Source organism: Eublepharis macularius, chromosome 19 (assembly GCF_028583425.1).
Source record: "Eublepharis macularius isolate TG4126 chromosome 19, MPM_Emac_v1.0, whole genome shotgun sequence".
Lineage (NCBI taxonomy): Eukaryota > Metazoa > Chordata > Lepidosauria > Squamata > Eublepharidae > Eublepharis > Eublepharis macularius.
Window position 1 is genome coordinate 8,799,105 of NC_072808.1, and position 17,213 is coordinate 8,816,317.

Consider the following 17,213-nt stretch of genomic DNA (forward strand, 5'->3'; position numbering starts at 1 on the left):
AAACGCATCAGATCTGAGCGGGAGATGGAGAGATTTATTAAGGACAATGAAAAAGACTTACCAACAAAACCATGAATATGGAGTGTAAAGTATTATCTTGGAATGTAAATGGACTAAACTCACCGAATAAGAGGAAAAATATTTTTCATTGGCTACTAAAACAAAAATGTGATATTGTTTGTTTGCAGGAGACCCATATTAGAAAACAGGATGTAAAATATTTAAAATCTGGAAAATTGGGCAAAGAATTTGTAGCGGCCTCCAACAAGAAAAAAAGAGGAGTGGTGTTGTACATAAAAGAGGAGCTGCAGCCAAAATTTGTTATGAGAGATGTGGAAGCTAGATTTGTAGCAGTGGAATGTAATTGGAATTTAAAGAGAGTGTTGGTAGTCGGACTTTATGCACCTAACGGTGCAAAGGAAAGCTTCTTTGAGGATTTAAGGAAGCACTTAGACGATCTTGTATATGACCAGATAATTCTTGCTGGAGATTTCAATGGAGTGACAGATTTGGAACTAGACAAAAAGACTACAACAGCACAAAAGAAAAGAGGACTATTGCCAAAGCTTTTTTTTGAGTTGATTCAACAAGAGACTCTCGAAGACGTATGGAGGAGAGAATATCCTAAAACCAGACAGTTTACTTTTTATTCTGCAAGGCATTCTACATTATCAAGAATTGATATGATCTGGGCCTCAAAGGACTTAGCGTTATGGACTAAGGAGGCAGAAATAATGCCGATGGTAGGCTCAGATCACAACCCAATTATGTGGAAATTTGGAAAAAGGAGAAAAAGGAAAGCCTGGAGAATAAATGAGGACTTGTTACAGGAAAGTGAGAATATGGAAATATTGAGAAGAGAGACAAAGTTTTTTATACAATACAACGTGAATAAAGAAGTACCAACCAGTAAAGTTTGGGACGCGTATAAGGCGGTTGTAAGGGGCATACTAATGGACTTAAATGGTAGAGCAAGGAAAAAGAAAGAGGAGAAAAGACAAGAGATTGAGGAGAAAATAAAGGCCAAAGAAGTACAGTTAAAAAAGAGACCAGGGAAAAAGAAAATACATCAGGAAATCAAAATTCTTCAAGAACAGCTAACAGCAATGAGTAATAAAGAATTGGAGTGGAACCTTAAAAGACTGAATCAAAAAGCGTTTGAGGGTGCTAATAAACCTGGGAAATATTTGGCATGGCAATTGAAGCAGAAAAGGGAAAAGAAAATAATAAATAAAATCTGTGAAGAAAACAAAACGTATCTGGAGCAGACTACCATTAGTAGAGCCTTTTATAAATTCTATGCTAAGCTGTATAATAAAAAAGAAGTAAACAAAGAATCAATAGCATCATATTTGGAGAAAACCAAACTTCCAGAGATCTCGGAAGCTTGGAGAAATAAGTTGAACAGTGAAGTAACTGATGAGGAAATAAGTAAGGCAATACAATCCGCAAATCTAGGAAAGGCGCCAGGGCCAGATGGACTTACGGCAAAATTTTATAAGACAATGGCCAATGAACTGGCACCATTCCTAAAAGAGGTAATGAACGGAGTTTTTAGGGATCAAAGGATTCCAGACACTTGGAGTGAAGCGAATATATCATTGATCCCAAAAGAGGGCCAAGATCTGACTAATATGAAAAATTACAGGCCTATATCATTACTTAACAATGATTATAAAATTTTTGCGAAGATATTGGCGGAGAGATTGAAGGGGTGGCTCTCGGAAGTCATAGAGGAAGAACAAGCAGGCTTTTTGCCAGACAGACAAATAAGAGACAACTTAAGGACAGTGATCAATGCTATTGAATACTATGACAAGCGTTGTGATAAAGAGGTTGGTTTCTTCTTTGTAGACGCTGAAAAAGCGTTTGACAATTTAAACTGGGATTTTTTGTTTGCCACTATGGAAAAGCTACAACTGGGAGAAAGATTCATCAGAGCAATTAAAGAAATTTATAGAGACCAGACTGCAGCAATTGTAGTGAATGATGAACTGACCAAGAAATTGACGATTAGTAAAGGAACAAGACAAGGTTGCCCGTTATCTCCATTGTTGTTCATTTTAGTATTGGAGATCCTGATGATACAAATACGACAAGATGAGGAGATATGAGGAATAAAAATAAAGGACTATTCATATAAGGTTAGAGCATTTGCAGATGACATAATGTTAATTGTAGAAGATCCATTGGAGAACATGCCAAAAGTGATAGATAAGATCAAGGAGTTTGGTGATTTGGCAGGTTTTTTCATTAACAAAAAGAAGTCAAAGATATTATGCAAAAACATGACTAAGCAGAAACAACAATTGTTAATGGAAACAACGGATTGTGAAGTAACTAGTAAGGTGAAATACTTGGGAGTTGAGCTGACTGCAAAAAATATAGATTTGTTCAAGAATAATTATGAAAAATTATGGACTCAGATAGAGAGAGACTTGATCAAATGGAACAGACTGAACTTGTCATGGTTGGGCAGGATTGCAGCAGTTAAGATGAATGTGTTACCAAGAGTAATGTTTTTGCTACAGACAATACCAATCATCAGAGACTCTAAACAATTTGAAAAATGGCAGAGGAAAATATCAGATTTTGTTTGGGCAGGCAAGAAGCCTCGAGTGAAAGTAAAAGTTCTACAAGATGCAAAGGAAAGAGGCGGAATGCAACTGCCCAACCTGAGACTTTATCATGATGCAATCTGCCTAGTTTGGTTAAAAGAGTGGATGACATTAAAGAATAAGAAATTATTAGCCCTAGAGGGATATAAAAAATTTTTTGGATGGCACGCATACCTATGGCATGACAAAGTAAAGGTCAACTCGATGTTCCTGCATCACTTTGTAAGGAGAAGTTTATATACAATCTGGAAGAAGTACAGAATTTACTTACAAGAAGGAACCCCCTTGTGGGTAGTTCCATACGAGGTGATAGATCCGAGAGCTGTTGATAATGAACAACAATGTTTAACATACAAAGATATAACTAAAATTGAAGTATCTAAACTTAGAATAAAGACGCAAGAGGAACTATCACCTAATTATGATTGGTTCCAGTATAGACAGATTAGAGACTTATATAACTCGGACTCTGCAAAAGGGGGAATACGAATAGAGAACTCGGAACTAGAGCAGACCCTTCTTAAAGAAGACAGGAAAAGAATATCCAAGGTATACCAAGTACTGTTGAAATGGTATACAGAGGATGAGATAGTTAAAACACAGATGGTGAAATGGGCTATAAATTTCAATAAAGAAATAACAATGGAGGCATGGGAATACTTGTGGAAAACTACAATGAAGACAACGACATGTATTAATATTAAAGAGAACATTTACAAAATGATCTATCGTTGGTACATGACACCGAAGAAGATTGCGCTAGGGAACTTGAACACTTCTAATAAATGTTGGAAATGTAGGAAGCATGAGGGCTCCCTCTATCATATGTGGTGGTCATGTGAGGTAGCTAGGCAGTTCTGGGGGGAAATAATAAGAGAAATGAGTGAAATTTTACAGTTTCAAATAAATAAGAACCCAGAACTCCTGCTGCTAAACTTGGGATTGGAGGGAATTCCAGCCCATCATAGGACGTTGATATTTTATATGACTGCAGCAGCTAGACTTTTGTATGCGCAGAAATGGAAAGTACAAGAAGTGCCAACTATTGAAGATTGGATCTACAAATTGCTGTATATGGCTGAAATGGACAAGATGACAAGAAAACTGAGAGATCTGGACTCAGGGCAGTTTAACACAGATTGGGAGAAGCTGAAACAATATCTGGAGAAGAAGTGGGAGGTGGGAGGAAAACTGTGGCAGTTTGAGAACTACTGAAGTACAATAAAAGTATAAAAGAGAGGGGTGACTTTACCGGGGGAGGAAGAGAAATGTGAATTTATAAGCAGTTAGATTAATTGATTGAGATATATATAGATATGCAAAGGTTAATTGATAGAATATTAATAGAGAATAATTAATGGTTTAAACATGAGGATTGAGTAATTAACAATATTTTCTTTTTTTGATAAGGTTTATATGCACCAAACTGAATGTATAGAAGAGTTAAATCAACTGATTATGTGATGAGTTATATAGAAATACCATAAAAAGAAAAAATGGGTAATATATAGAGAACAAATCAAATTGCTTGATTTAAATGTGGGAAATTTTTATGGTTTATGATATATAGAAATATTCAAAACTGGAAAATGGGATAAATTGTTTATCTAAAGAAGTATAGTTTGGATGTATAATAAGTAAAAGAGTTAAAGATGTACTGCTTAATATAATGAAGAATATATATTTGTTTTAGACAGAGGAAGTTAATAGAAGGGAAAAGGGACAGAGGGTGGGAAAGCTGTTGGAAGTCAACAAAAGGGGGGGAAAGGGAGGGGGTTAGAAACGAAAATTAGGGGAAAATTGAATGTAATGTAAAAATATTAATGTTCTAATCCAATAAAAATTTTTTTTTTTTAAAAAAGAAAAGAGCAAGAGTCCAGTTGCACCTTGAAGACAAAAAAAATTGTGGTAGGGTATGAGCTTTCGTGAGCCACAGCGCACTTCTTCATTTAGTTCTGTCTGTAGCAACAGAAAAGAGCAAGAGTCCAGTAGCACCTAGAAGACTAACAACATTTGTGGTAGAGTAGGTGCATTTATGAGCCACAGCTCACTTCTTCCTGAACTCTTGCCCTTTTCTACTGCATTGTTCTTTAAGGGGCTGCGGGAGTCGCCTATTAACCACGAGGCACATTTTTGACGCCCTCCGTCGTGAGGAGACAAACAGCCAGAATTCAAAAAACCATTCCGAGCCGCAGGCGGGTTTCCCCGCCCCTTTTGCTGACGTCACTCCCCCTTCCTCTCTCGCCCCGCCCACTCCGTTCCGCCTCCGCTGGGAGGGAAGGCGGAGATAGTAGGGGGCGGAGCCAGCGAAGGAGGGCGGGAGAGAAGGATGCGTCGCGCGGTTGCGAACGGCAACGGGGGCGTGGCGTGGAGCGACGGCGGCGTGACGCGCGCGCGGGGGAGACCGCGGCGCTGCCGCCGCGACGCGTCCGGCGGGGAGTGACGCAACACGCGCGCGCGCAGGCAGGGGGGAGGGGCCGGCTGCTGCTTCCCCCCCTTTTTTTTCTGTTTCTTTTTTTTTCTTTTCTTCCTCCCCCTCCTTCCTCTTCTTCTTCTTCTCTTTTTTTGGGGGGGCTCCCCTCTTTCCCTCCCTTTTCTTTTATCCCCCCTTCCCAAGCCCTGCTGGCCATTCCCCTCACCTCTCCAGGCCCCAGCCTGCCAGCTCCCCCTCCCTCAGCAGCCACTGCCCCCCTTTCCCTTCCCCTCCCTGCCATTAGGCCCACTCCAGCCCCCCCATTCCCCACCCCACAGAAACCCTTTGAGGTTTTTAGACCCCCAGCCCTGCAGCCCTTCCTGCCCCCCCAGACCCCAACCCAACGCCTCCCCCTGCGCTGCCCCCCTCCCCATTTGCGCCTTCTTCCCCTCCTCGTTTGTTCTCTCGTCTCTCCCCCCCCCCCTTCCTTTGCCGCCTCTACCTACGCTCAGTTGCTCACGTCAGAGGAAGAGGGGGCACAGCAGGTCTCTGGCTCAGCACAACGTCTTCTGCCCGCCCCAAAGAGGAGGAGGAGGAGGAGGAAGGCGGCAGCGCCACACGCCTGCAAGGGAAGAAGGGGGAACTGGCTCAGCCCCTCTCCCCCTCCTACCAAGGTACCGAAGATTTTGCATGATTGGATTGGGTGGGGGGAGAGGAAGAGGGATTCCCATCACTTGTGGTTTTTTCCTGACATGATTACAGTTGTGTATGCCCCCCCCATCTATCTCTAAATGTATCTGAAGAAGAGAGCTCTGACTCTCGAAATCTTACACCCTGAAAATCTTGTGGGTCTCTAAGGTGCCACTGGGCCCAAATCCTGCTGTCATACCCTGGAAATCTTTTTAAGTGCTCCTGGACCCGAATCTTGCTCTTCTGTGCAATCTGGTTCCGACTGGCGTCCTTTCTAGGTGGATATTGTTCTCTAGAAATGAGAGGTTATTTTTTTTTCTTGCTCTACCTGTGCAACAGGTCTAAAAAACCCAAGAATGAATGACATTTAGAATAGGGGCATGGGTAGTGTTGGGCAGTCGGAAACTTTACTGTTTCTTTCCCAATATGAGGAAACAGGCAGACGTGGAAGGAGAGCTGGAAAGGAGGCCCTTCAGTGTAGGACCTGACAGTCTTGATTTCTGGGTCAGGTGGCACCGAGGAAGTACATGAATGAGCTGAGGCATATGTAACCTTTAGCCCAGCCAACTTACTCGATGAGACTGACCGTGGTAGTTGTAGGGAGGCTGTGCAGTTTGCTTATTTTGTAAGCTGGAGGCATGAGAGGACACTTTCCTTTTTGAGTTCCATTGTTTTGGGTAATGGCCTGAAAAAGCATATTCGTGCCATGCCATGTCCGAGATTGGGTGGCAGAAAGTTGGTAACTGAGATCTACTCAGGATGCCGGTGATGCCATCTGCGCATGAGAGGGGATGAGAGAGATTCTTGACGTATGTCTCCCAACTATGGAACTCCCTCCCACTCCGGGTTTCCCAAAATTGAAGCTGGAGCACTTTTCTGAAAGTATTGTTAGACCTACTGTTTTGAGAAGGACTTTGGGGTTCAGAGTTAAGATGGGAAAGGATGGGGCAGATTTCAGTTAATTCAATGAGATTTTAGCCTGTTTACTCATCGCTGCATTTTGTTACCTGCCTCGCCATTTTTGGAACGGGCTAGGTTAATCTAGGTAAATAAACCACCATTTGGAGGGGAAGAAGCATTCCAGCATCTCTAATAATAGACTTTCCTCGTTCCTTTTATAGTAAACGGCAGCTTTTCATTCCAAAGCATGTCTTAGCATTTTGAGAACTTGTTGAAAACAACAACCTCTGGGGTGAATCTGACAACTGTCTAGGCAAAATATATCACCCTGGAAAACAGTTTATTCCAATAAGCATTATGTGATGTATTATATCTTTACAGCTTATAAGAATAGCTTAATAACAGAGGCTTGTCAAAGTTGGTCTGGGGCTTGCTTGTTATTTTTTTTTAAAAAACTGGATGATGGTTCATGTCAGTTTGTTCTGTGTGGCTCAGTGGTTCTGCCTGTGTTAAGGAACCTTCCATGAGGAGTGTGGGAAGGCTTGCTGGGAGAGATCCTGTGGACGGACTTCCTGTAGAAGGTACCTCCTACCAAGTGGTGTCTTAGGGGATCGCATCTCAAAGTGGGTTCCTGCAGCTTTAATAGTCCTGCATGGGGACTGTGTGTTGTGGAAGGTGCCAATTTCTACCAGTTTTCTTTTGTGTTTTATGCATTGGTTCCTGCATGGCATTGTAGAGGATGTGATGGTTCGTTGTAATGTGATTATGTTGTGTGTGCTCGTCTGTTCATGTTCTGTAAGCAAATAGAAAGCAGAATGGTGTCGAAACAACTGAAGAGTTTCAAAAGGAAAGGAACCTGTGAAGAGCATCCCAGTTGCATGTGTAGCTTCCCTTCGTATGGTGTGTTTGTTGAGGCTCAAGCAGTTATCTTCTTGACAGCAGTTTTCCCATGCTTAGTTTTCCTAGAGGGCTTCCTGCGGCATATTGTATTGGAAGGACATTTTCCTGCCTGAAACAGGAAAATTATTTGTTGATTATTTGTGCCATTATAACCATGCTCAACAATTAACAAGTTTTTAGTTGTGCCCCACACTGAGGCAGGTTTAGTTCTATTTTTTCATGCTTCAGTATTTTGCATTAGTTTGCGCTGCTGTCCTCAGCTTGTGAGCGGCTGATTTTAAAAGCACGTCGATGGATTCATCGTTTGTGCAGATATTAATCTTCTGTGTCGGAGCTGCTATTTGCTTTTGTCCGATATCATGTTGCATTACAGGTTTGGCTCTGATTTGGCTTTGAGAGGATTCCTCTCTCTCTTTTTAAAATTGGATTCTTGTGGACTCTCGGTTGCAGACACAATATACTCAGAGAGCGGTTAATTGCGTCTTGCAAACACGCTGGCATAATTAGTATGTTTACCTGCTGTAGGAGTTGCTGCTGTAGATAAACTGAGCTCTTCCTCTTTGATATTTATTTATATTTTTGTACCATTTTTCTTTGTTGCACAAAGCAGCTTTCAACAACAACAAAAATACACATGAGGTTAAAACCATAACATTTTCAGAAATTTACCCAAGGACTCACTTTTAAAAGTTCTGCTTTCTTTCTTTTTTTCCCCTTAAAGAATGGTGATGATGTCTTGGCCCTGATTTCACTGATTAGTCTGCTCAGATAAGTTTGGCCACGTAAAAAAAAAAGCCCTACTGTGCTTTGTCCTAGGTATTCTGAATCAGGTTCAGTGTATTGGTTCTTACCTTTAAAGCCCTGAGTGGATTGGGACCGGCATATCTTCGGGACCGCCTCTCCCTGTACGTTCCCCGGAGACCGCTTCGATCAGAGGAAGATGCTTAAAATTGTTTTGGAGCAGTGCTTTTAGCATAAGCATGGCCAAAATTACCGATCTGCCAAGCTGAGAATGATATTCTTCAAAAGTTCTGGGCGGGGGGGGGGGGGGAAGGAACATACACATGCTTTTGTAATTTGTTTCCCCACACTCCAGCCCCTCTGGTTCTCCAGATCAGCATTTTCCAAATTTTGTGGCTTGTGGGTTATAGCAGTCTTCTGGCTTGAGCGTGAGGCGCACAAGCTATTCATCTGGCACACCATTGTGTAAAGTAGGTAACATTTGCTGGAATTTGATTTAACTTGGGTATCTTGGCTGTTCAGACATTTTATTCTAAAGAAGCTTTACATTGTGATCCTAGCGTCACATATTTCTCGATACTTCCTTCAGCAGGCGAGGTGGGCACGGACTGAGGATAATGTTCCCTCTGTGGGCCTCTTTGTAGTAAAACGGGCAGCAGCCACCTGCCCAAGTGGACAAGGCAAGCAAGTTGTGCTGGTCAAAGTTTGCATCATCATTGCTTTTGGCGGTGCCTCTTGCTATGTGTCCAGTGCCTCTTACTGTGTGTCCAGAATAATTGTGTTTTCAGCGAATAGGGAAAGTGTTCTCTCGCAGAAGACCTGAGTTAGTTGCTCTGTTTTTTCTACATACTTTCTTAACAAGGTCGCTCAGACCGAAAGCAGTTCCTTGGGAAGCAATTCCATTAAAATTAGTAATGCTTCCATCTAAATGTGCCGAAAGCCACAGTCGTAAAGTAAATTTGCTAGGGAGTAAGTGCCATTAATCTGAAACTTTCTTCAAAGTAAAACATGCTTAGGTTCACACTGTACATCAAACTTGGGGAGCCTTCTTTTTCCATCTGTGAAATTGTCTCCGTGCCTGGCAAGATATTTCTGTGGATGGAAATATGAAAGACTTGATGTGCTCGGATACAGATGTATTGGGGCCATGTAAGCATCTAAAGATAGAAACGATGAGCTCTTCAGGGGAGGGAACTGAACAAAATCAGTAGGAGTGAAAATACAGAGTGACCTCTAAAAATTTGTGATGACACTGAGTTCTATTTCTGACCTTGCCCTCTTACCAGGAAGAGGGCAGAGAAAAGGAACAGTAGTCATGAAGCCATATTTCCAGGCTCTTTGATACTTAACAAGAGTTTTTAATCCCATAACATAAATCTTAGGTACATTCAAAGAAGACTATTCCTCTGTTAAGAGGATGCAGAAAATCTTGTTTTTTTCTTTGGTTTGTGGTTCTATTTGATAGAAAGCGATCCATGGCTATAAGTTGCTGCTGGGATGGTAGGATTTGAAGCCAAACAGTGAACTCCTAGATAACAAGCACTAGCCAGTTTATTATCTGTTGTTGTTTTTTCCTTTGAACTGTGCTCAGACAACATGAGAAGTTAAAAAAGGTATTAAATACAATAAATAAAAACAATACAATTAATCAGCAGAAGCATGATCAAAATTCTATAACTGTATCAGTCAGTATCTTGGGTAGGCCCATCAATTAAAAAAAAATCCTTTATCTGTTAACAGAAACTGTCAAGGGAGGTTCCTAGGTTGAAATACCAAAGAGTAGGAACAACTTTTGGGTTACAACTTTTGGATACTGATCCCATTATCAGAAGCTACTGATTGCATCTACTCCCCCCTCCCCTCTTCACCTATATATCTGACCAGTTTCTTTTTACCCTCCATGCATCTGAAGAAGAGAACTGTGATTCTCGAAAGCTTATGCTACAGTAAAGTTGGTTAGTCTTAAAGGTGCTACTGGACTCTTTTCTATTTTTGCTACTGCAGACTAACACGGTTAACTCCTCTGCATCTATATGATTTTTGGATTATATTTCTCTAAACAGGAGTTCACAGAGCAAGGCCACTATTTGCTCAGTAGAAAAAGGGGAGGAGCATATGGGAGAAGGTGGCTTAGGCTGAGGCGGGAAACATTTTCGACTAAAGAAGACTCCGTGTGTATCCATTTTAAAGCATCTGTATACAAGCTTCCGTAGATGTATGTATAAGTTTGTGCATTTTACTTATTCAGATAAGCTTTCACATCTCCCTTTGATGGTTGAAGGAAATCTCTGGTTCAACCTCTGGAACAAAGGGGAACCACTGAAACATTTTGGAGGTATTTTTGGCTTTCTATATGAGGTTTAGCAGCAGTTTAGCATTTCACTTTCCTGATAGATGGTCCACTGCACCTTCATTCTTTACACATTGGTACATAAAGTCACGAACTTCCATGATTTCCCCTTGGTTGTCTTCTTCCACCAGATTATTGTCAATGCCCTTTTCTTTACCGTTTCCAACTCCTTGCCAATACATACTGCAGTTGGTTCCACCAATTCTCCACTAATGGGCTGTCCAGCAGGACTAGAAAAATCCAGACGTCTAGAAATTTGCATCTGTCATCTAGGAAGTCAGTATAATATTTTAGCCCAGTTCGGACCTGGCATATAAGGAACTGCCCGGGACGTGGTTTTGGAATGAATGAGAACGAACAAACTGAAACTGAAGCTGGAGGTGCTGCTGTTCGGGGGGGACGGTTTGGCCCAGGAAATTAGGTGTCTCCTGTTCTGGACGGGGTTGTACTCCTCCTAAAGCAGCAAGTTCGTAGCTTGAGGGTGCTGCTGGACCTGGTACTCTTGTTGGATAAGCAGGTGGAAACTTTGGTCAGGGGTGCCTTTTATTAGCTCTGGCTGGTGAGCCAGCTGCAGCCCATCCCGAGGAGGAGGAGATCATACGACTGTGATGCATTCCCTGGTAACGTCCAGATTAGATTGCTGCCATGTGCTGTATGTGGTCTGTCCTTGAAGACAGCCTGAAAGCTGCAGGTAGTACGAAATGCTGCATTTGGAGTGTTGAGTGGAGTAAGTCAGAGTAAGTCATAGGGACCACATTATTTCATTCTTGTTCCATCTACACTGGTTTCCAGTTTGCTTCCAGACTCAGCTCGAGGCACTGGAATTGACCTTTAAGTCCTATATGGCTTGAGGCCAGCATCCGTTAAGGACCACTTCTCCCCTATGACCCTGCCTGTCGACTTTGATCATCTTCAGAGGCTCTGGTTTGGGTTTCCCCATCCTCTGAGGCTAGCTGGGTGGCAACCAAGGATCTTCTTTGTTGTGGTGCCAAAACGTTGGAACTCCCTCCCCAGGGGGATTTATCTGTTCCCCTCTTTGACTTCCATCATGTGAAGATATTTTTGTTTCATTTGGCACACCACCGTTAATGATTATTGGCCCTTTTGTGTGGGTTGTGTGTTTGTTATGTTTTTATTGAACTATTCTGTATATTAAATCCTGTTTTCATGTTCAGATGTTTTTATGTATTTGGGTGGGAAGGGGTCATTAAAATGTTTTCAATAAATACATTTTCTGGCAGCTGTCCTGTGCAGTTAGCACAGTAAGAACCGGCTTGCCGGCCTGTGAGCAAAAGTTACATTATCTTTCAAAAGCCTACTTTTCCCAAATCCTGGACTACTGAACGGAGAATACTAGAAGTTGCCCCAAGTGCTAATCGGGCTGGATTAGAAACCTTCTGCCTAGCAGTTTCCACAGTTGCTCACTTTTCCTACCATGCTAATAACCAGCACAAAGTCTGACTAAATAGAGTTCGGTTATCTTTGGCAAAAAGACCTTGATCTACTCTGTGGATCAGGAGGCTGCAGTGTTGCTGCCTCCATAAATTTGCAGATCAGCATTACAGTTTAGTGGCTGTCCTGCTTGCTAAAATGGAGCAGACAGACACATGTGCGTGCCTCCGAACCAAAACACAGCTGGCAGCACAGCTAATTTTAGGCTCCCTGCTTGGTCTACATTAGTGGTTCTTTGTGGAAAGGAATTCCACCAGTGACCAATCTTGGAGTCTCTTGACCTTCGACGGTAGCTCTGATGTTCATGGAAGAGATCAGCCATAGTAGAATTCCTGTTTGAAAAATTCAAGCATGTCTTAAAATCATTAAGATCTCTGCTAATTCTTAGTTGCCTGGATAAATCTGGCAGTTCTTAACCTCCACCCATTTCTTTGGAAACACATGTAGATAGTTTCATCACTTTGTTTCCCTAGACTCTTTAGTGAATAGATAGGTGATCAGGTGTAAGCTTTTTATTAGATATAAATATTTTGTTAGTATTTTTCTACTCAGGTTCAGCAGCCCGTTTTGTTAGAGGTGTGTGTGTTGGGAGAAAAATTCACTTTTGGTAATTGTCTTGGTAATTTAGATGATGTGGAAGCCGAGATTAATAATTCCAGGGCAAATTGATTTAACGCAGCATAGTAGATACCTATTAACAAAATGTATTTTGTGCTAGAGATGTAAAATTTTGGGGAATGTTGAAATTATGGAAACATTTCCCCCAATTTTTGAGAAAAATAAATTTTGAGAAAAATTGAAATATATGCAATACTTTCAACCCCAATATTATTTTATGAATAACACATCATTTGTATCTTAACATAAAAAAAATTGTACTATTTGGAATTAAGAAATTTAAAAGTACAAATGCCTTCGTTTTCTACAAACAAAATTGCAGGCATACCCAGCATTTGCAAGAGAGAAAGCTGCAAATGGTTGCACCCCATGTCCCCTTGGCACAAGTTACCACCACTTTCCACCACTAACAACATGGGTTTCAAATATGGGTGGTGGCTAAAATCCATTTCAAAACCCCTTTTTGGTGTAATCCCCGCTTTGCACCTCTGTATTTTGCTTTCAGTAGTCTCTGCCCCCATCACCTTTATTCATTAAAATTTCTTCCCTGGCTGATGAGGTGGAGTGATGTTAAATTAGAAAAGGGAAGACGGTGCTCCCTTGGTGGTCGGTTTTGTGTGTGAGAGCAGAAGAGCTGGGCTGGATTCCTAGAGAGAGCTCTGTGTTGAGAGCCCATGCATGTAGGCCTGGGCATGCCTGTTCTGAGTACTGGAGGAAGACTATGACGCACGTGCCCAGTTCTTAGCTCTGTGCCTCAGTGACTTGGTGAAACTTCTCAGGCAAAGGTTATTTTTGATTATAACCTGAGGCGAAGCTGGAGCCATCAGGCAGACCAAAGTATGCAAGTTTAGAGACTGCTATTAGTTAGTCAGTACCTGTAGCTGTGGAAATGCAAGTCCAGCTTTCAAATATCTTTCTGCATAGGGAAAGATCCCTGTTAAAAGTACTGTGTTGCTAAAAAAAATGACAGGAATGGATTGCAAATCCGGCCATGACTTTAATTGGCATAGGAGTTAAAATAGTGTAAATTGAATTTTGAACTAAAGCTGCTGACCGGGTTAGAGCGGTAATTAGCCTAGCACTGTATTTTGCTTCTACCTGTGGCTGCTGCCAGATTAAGAAGGAATGTATTGCATGACTTGGGGAAACATTATATAACTTGTGGTGGTGTTTCTGCTATCTCTTGTGGCCAGTTCTGATTTATTGGTTGGTTGACTTATGAATTTCTTTGTTACACTTTGGAAGTTTCTATTATAAAAGTGTAACATGCCATGACGATTTTTAAAGTTATCTGTTTTAAGCCTTCCGCTTTTCCCAAGTGTGTTTTATCCTTCCTTTCTGGAACTCTGTAACATCTTTTGTTGGTTAGAAGTGTAAACTGTATCCAAGGTGTCGATACGCTGTGCATTTTCAATACAGGGCTCATTGAGAGATTTCGTTTCCTCCTTCCATGTCTTTGAATTCCAAGTGTTGAACTTTCTTTTGAGGTTCGTAGTGAAGTAAAACATTTTATGAATCAAAGCTAGTGGCAATCTGAGTACGGGGCGAGGGAGGTTGAATTGTATGAAACTAACACCAGTGCATTGAAATTGATTGATATTTATTGCTTTGCACTCAAAAGAGGCTGGTGAAGAAGCTGTGCGAAATGGGATGTTTTAAACGCTAGCGCACCCGTTGCCAACCGTCTAGGAATACTGCTCCCGTCGGTTGGGACCACTTCATCCACAACGGCTCGTTGCCTGTAAAGAACAGAAAAAGACTATTGGTGGATTATAATGGACTATTCTACATAAAACGTACCTTGTATTGTGACAGCATTGGTTACACTTGAAAGTTGGTGGTTTACAAGTGGTTACCTCAGTTATAAAGGCATTATTATGTATGCATAATGGCACTTACTACTTTGGTACTTGATAAACGTGATCGCTGGTTATGAATGATTTGGCTATATGGTCTCCTTGGACTCAGTCCCCCTTTGTATTGTTATATGTTGGAGACTATTCCCCTCTTGTTGGCTTTTTGACAGAGGGGTAATTTGAACCTGGATCTCCCAGGTGCTAGTCTGACACTCTGTTCAGTGTGCCACGCTGACTGTTTTGGTAAAACGGAGGATTATGAAAGTCTATCTGAATCAGGAAGGGGAGGGGGTGCAAGTCAGGCCGCTGATCCTGAGGAATCAGCACAGTTGATCAGTTGCTGGGTGCACATGTAATGTTTTCTGATCTCTTTATCATAGCTAATAGGTTGCGAGCAGGCTGAGGGCTCGGCTGCTTTCTCCCCGCTTGCCTTTTTAGCAACTGATAAAGTTATATTTTTTCGTAATCCATCTGGGTTCAAACTTTAAAGCTAACTGGTCGACTGTGCTATACTGTGGTTAAGCTTGGGAAGGGAACAGCAGATTCATATAACTGCGGTGTGTGTATGCATGGAAGCCCTGTCCCCATTTCTTAACTGGTTAAGAGATCAGTAAAGGTTATGCCTCCTTAAGGCATTTATCGTTAATGCGATCAGTTTCTCAGACATTTCAGATACTTTTAGTATGAGGTTTACCTGGGGTCCAGAACTATAAGATGGCTTGCATCTCACTGTTTCCTTTTTTCGGGTTGTAATTCTGGGAGACCTCCAGCCACTACCTGGAGGCTGGCAACCCTACTGATCCATAAGGTGGGAGCTACAATGGAGAAAGTGGGTGTTTGGGCAATACTGGCTTTTTAGTTTGCAGAAGGGCCATCAGGTAGTTTTGGAAGCTTGCTTGCTTCATCGGGCTTGTATGCTTCTAGGCTGTCATTCTAAACTTTCTTCTCTTCGGAAGATCCTCCTGTAAGAATTTCCTGTTATGGGAGAATGGTCTGTAAGTGCTGGACAGTGTTTTGCGTAAACAACGAAACAACATCATCACAGTTTTTGAATTTTCTAAAAATTGGGAAAGATTTTTGGGATCACATTCACCCTCAAATTTTTTCTATATCATGTGCATTGGTAACTGTTCAGAATACTTGAGACTTCGTCATGGTTCAGCATTTGGGAGAGGGCCATGAAATTGCTTGCGCTCTCTCTGTGCCTTCTAGGGTACAATGGCATTAACTGTGGTTAAAACTGGTTGGTTTACCAGCTTCATCAGGATTTGAAACCAGCTCTGGATTGTGTGCTGTAGTCAAGATAGCTGCATCATCCCCCTGGTCAGCTGGATACCAAGAGGAAATATTAGCACATGAAATACTCAGTTATGTGTAGGGTTGATAACTTAGACTGTAATAGATGCAGAGGAGTTAGCCGATGCATCTGACCAAGAGAACTGTGATTCTCGAAAGCTTATGCTTTTGAGAGGCATCTGACAAAGAGATGCATCTGACCAAGAGAACTGTGATTCTCGAAAGCTTATGCTTTTGAGAGGCATCTGACAAAGAGATGCATCTGACCAAGAGAACTGTGATTCTCGAAAGCTTATGCTTTTGAGAGGCATCTGACAAAGAGATGCATCTGACGAAGAGAACTGTGATTCTCGAAAGCTTATGCTACAATAAAGTTGTTTAGTTTTAAAGGTGCTACTGGACTAGTCTTTACTATTTTGCGACTACAGATTAACACAGCTAACTTCTCTGGATTTATTGAATTACAGAGTTATATAGTAGTCTGGTTCAGGTGGCAAATGTGGATGTGATAAAGCTGCCTAATACAATATGGGAAAGTTAAGTTATGAGCGTTGGTCCAACAGTTCTTGTGCTTGTCCAAGTGGGCTCCGGTTTATGTAAAAGTTCATGTACAGAACTCTGGAAGTCAAATGCCAACCCTACAGTGAACAGTTGGTATATGAAAATCGGGGATCACTTCATCTCAGATAAATTACATGATAAAATCCTCCAGATGGAGTACTTCCCAAGAACCACAAATTTTCTAGAAAAGTGGCTTCCCTTCCTTGAATATCTTGAAATTAATAGATCCCATCCAGGCTTAAAACAGTTTTATTTACTTTCATATGTGTAAATTACTTTTGTGTGTCTTACTAAACTTAAGGGTTTTTATGTATGTTGTTGTGTATAATAGTATTCATTCGCTGTTTGACTCTCATAAGCAATTGCTATATTTTACTACACTTTATTGTAAAGTTTTTTTATCTAAAATTTTCTGTAAATGACAAACTACAATCTGTATCTTATGCATTTGATTACAATAAAACTGTTTAATTATTTTTTTAAAAAAGAACTGCTGTCCACACAGAAAGGAATGGAACAGCCTTGGAAAGTTTTCTGTTTATACTACTACTACTGATAATGATGATGATGATGATAACAACAACAACATCATTCGATTTATATACCACCCTTCAGGACAATTTAATGCCCACTCAGAGCAGTTTACAAAGTATGTCATTATTATCCCCACAACAAAACACCCTGTGAGGTGGGTGGGGCTGAGAGAGCTCTGAGAGAGTGGTGACTAGCTCAAGGTCACCCAGCTGGCTTCAAGTGGAGGAGTGGGGAATCAAATTCGGCTCTCCAGATTAGAGTCCCACGCTCTTAACCACTACACC

At 41.4% G+C, this 17,213-nt stretch overlaps 1 protein-coding gene across 5 annotated transcripts in view; it reads left to right on the forward strand.

Annotated features, from left to right (window-relative positions):
* Positions 1–5,518: 5,518 nt before the first annotated feature.
* R3HDM2 (R3H domain containing 2) overlaps positions 5,519–17,213 on the forward strand; it is a 134,752-nt gene continuing 123,057 nt past the window's right edge. For 2 of the 5 annotated variants that reach the window (XM_055003308.1, XM_055003309.1), the window contains exon 1: positions 5,520–5,705. The gene's annotated coding sequence lies outside the window, so the exon portion shown is untranslated. Of the gene's footprint in view, positions 5,706–17,213 lie in introns of all 5 variants that reach the window. The other 3 variants (XM_055003310.1, XM_055003311.1, XM_055003312.1) reach the window with 2 other exon arrangements.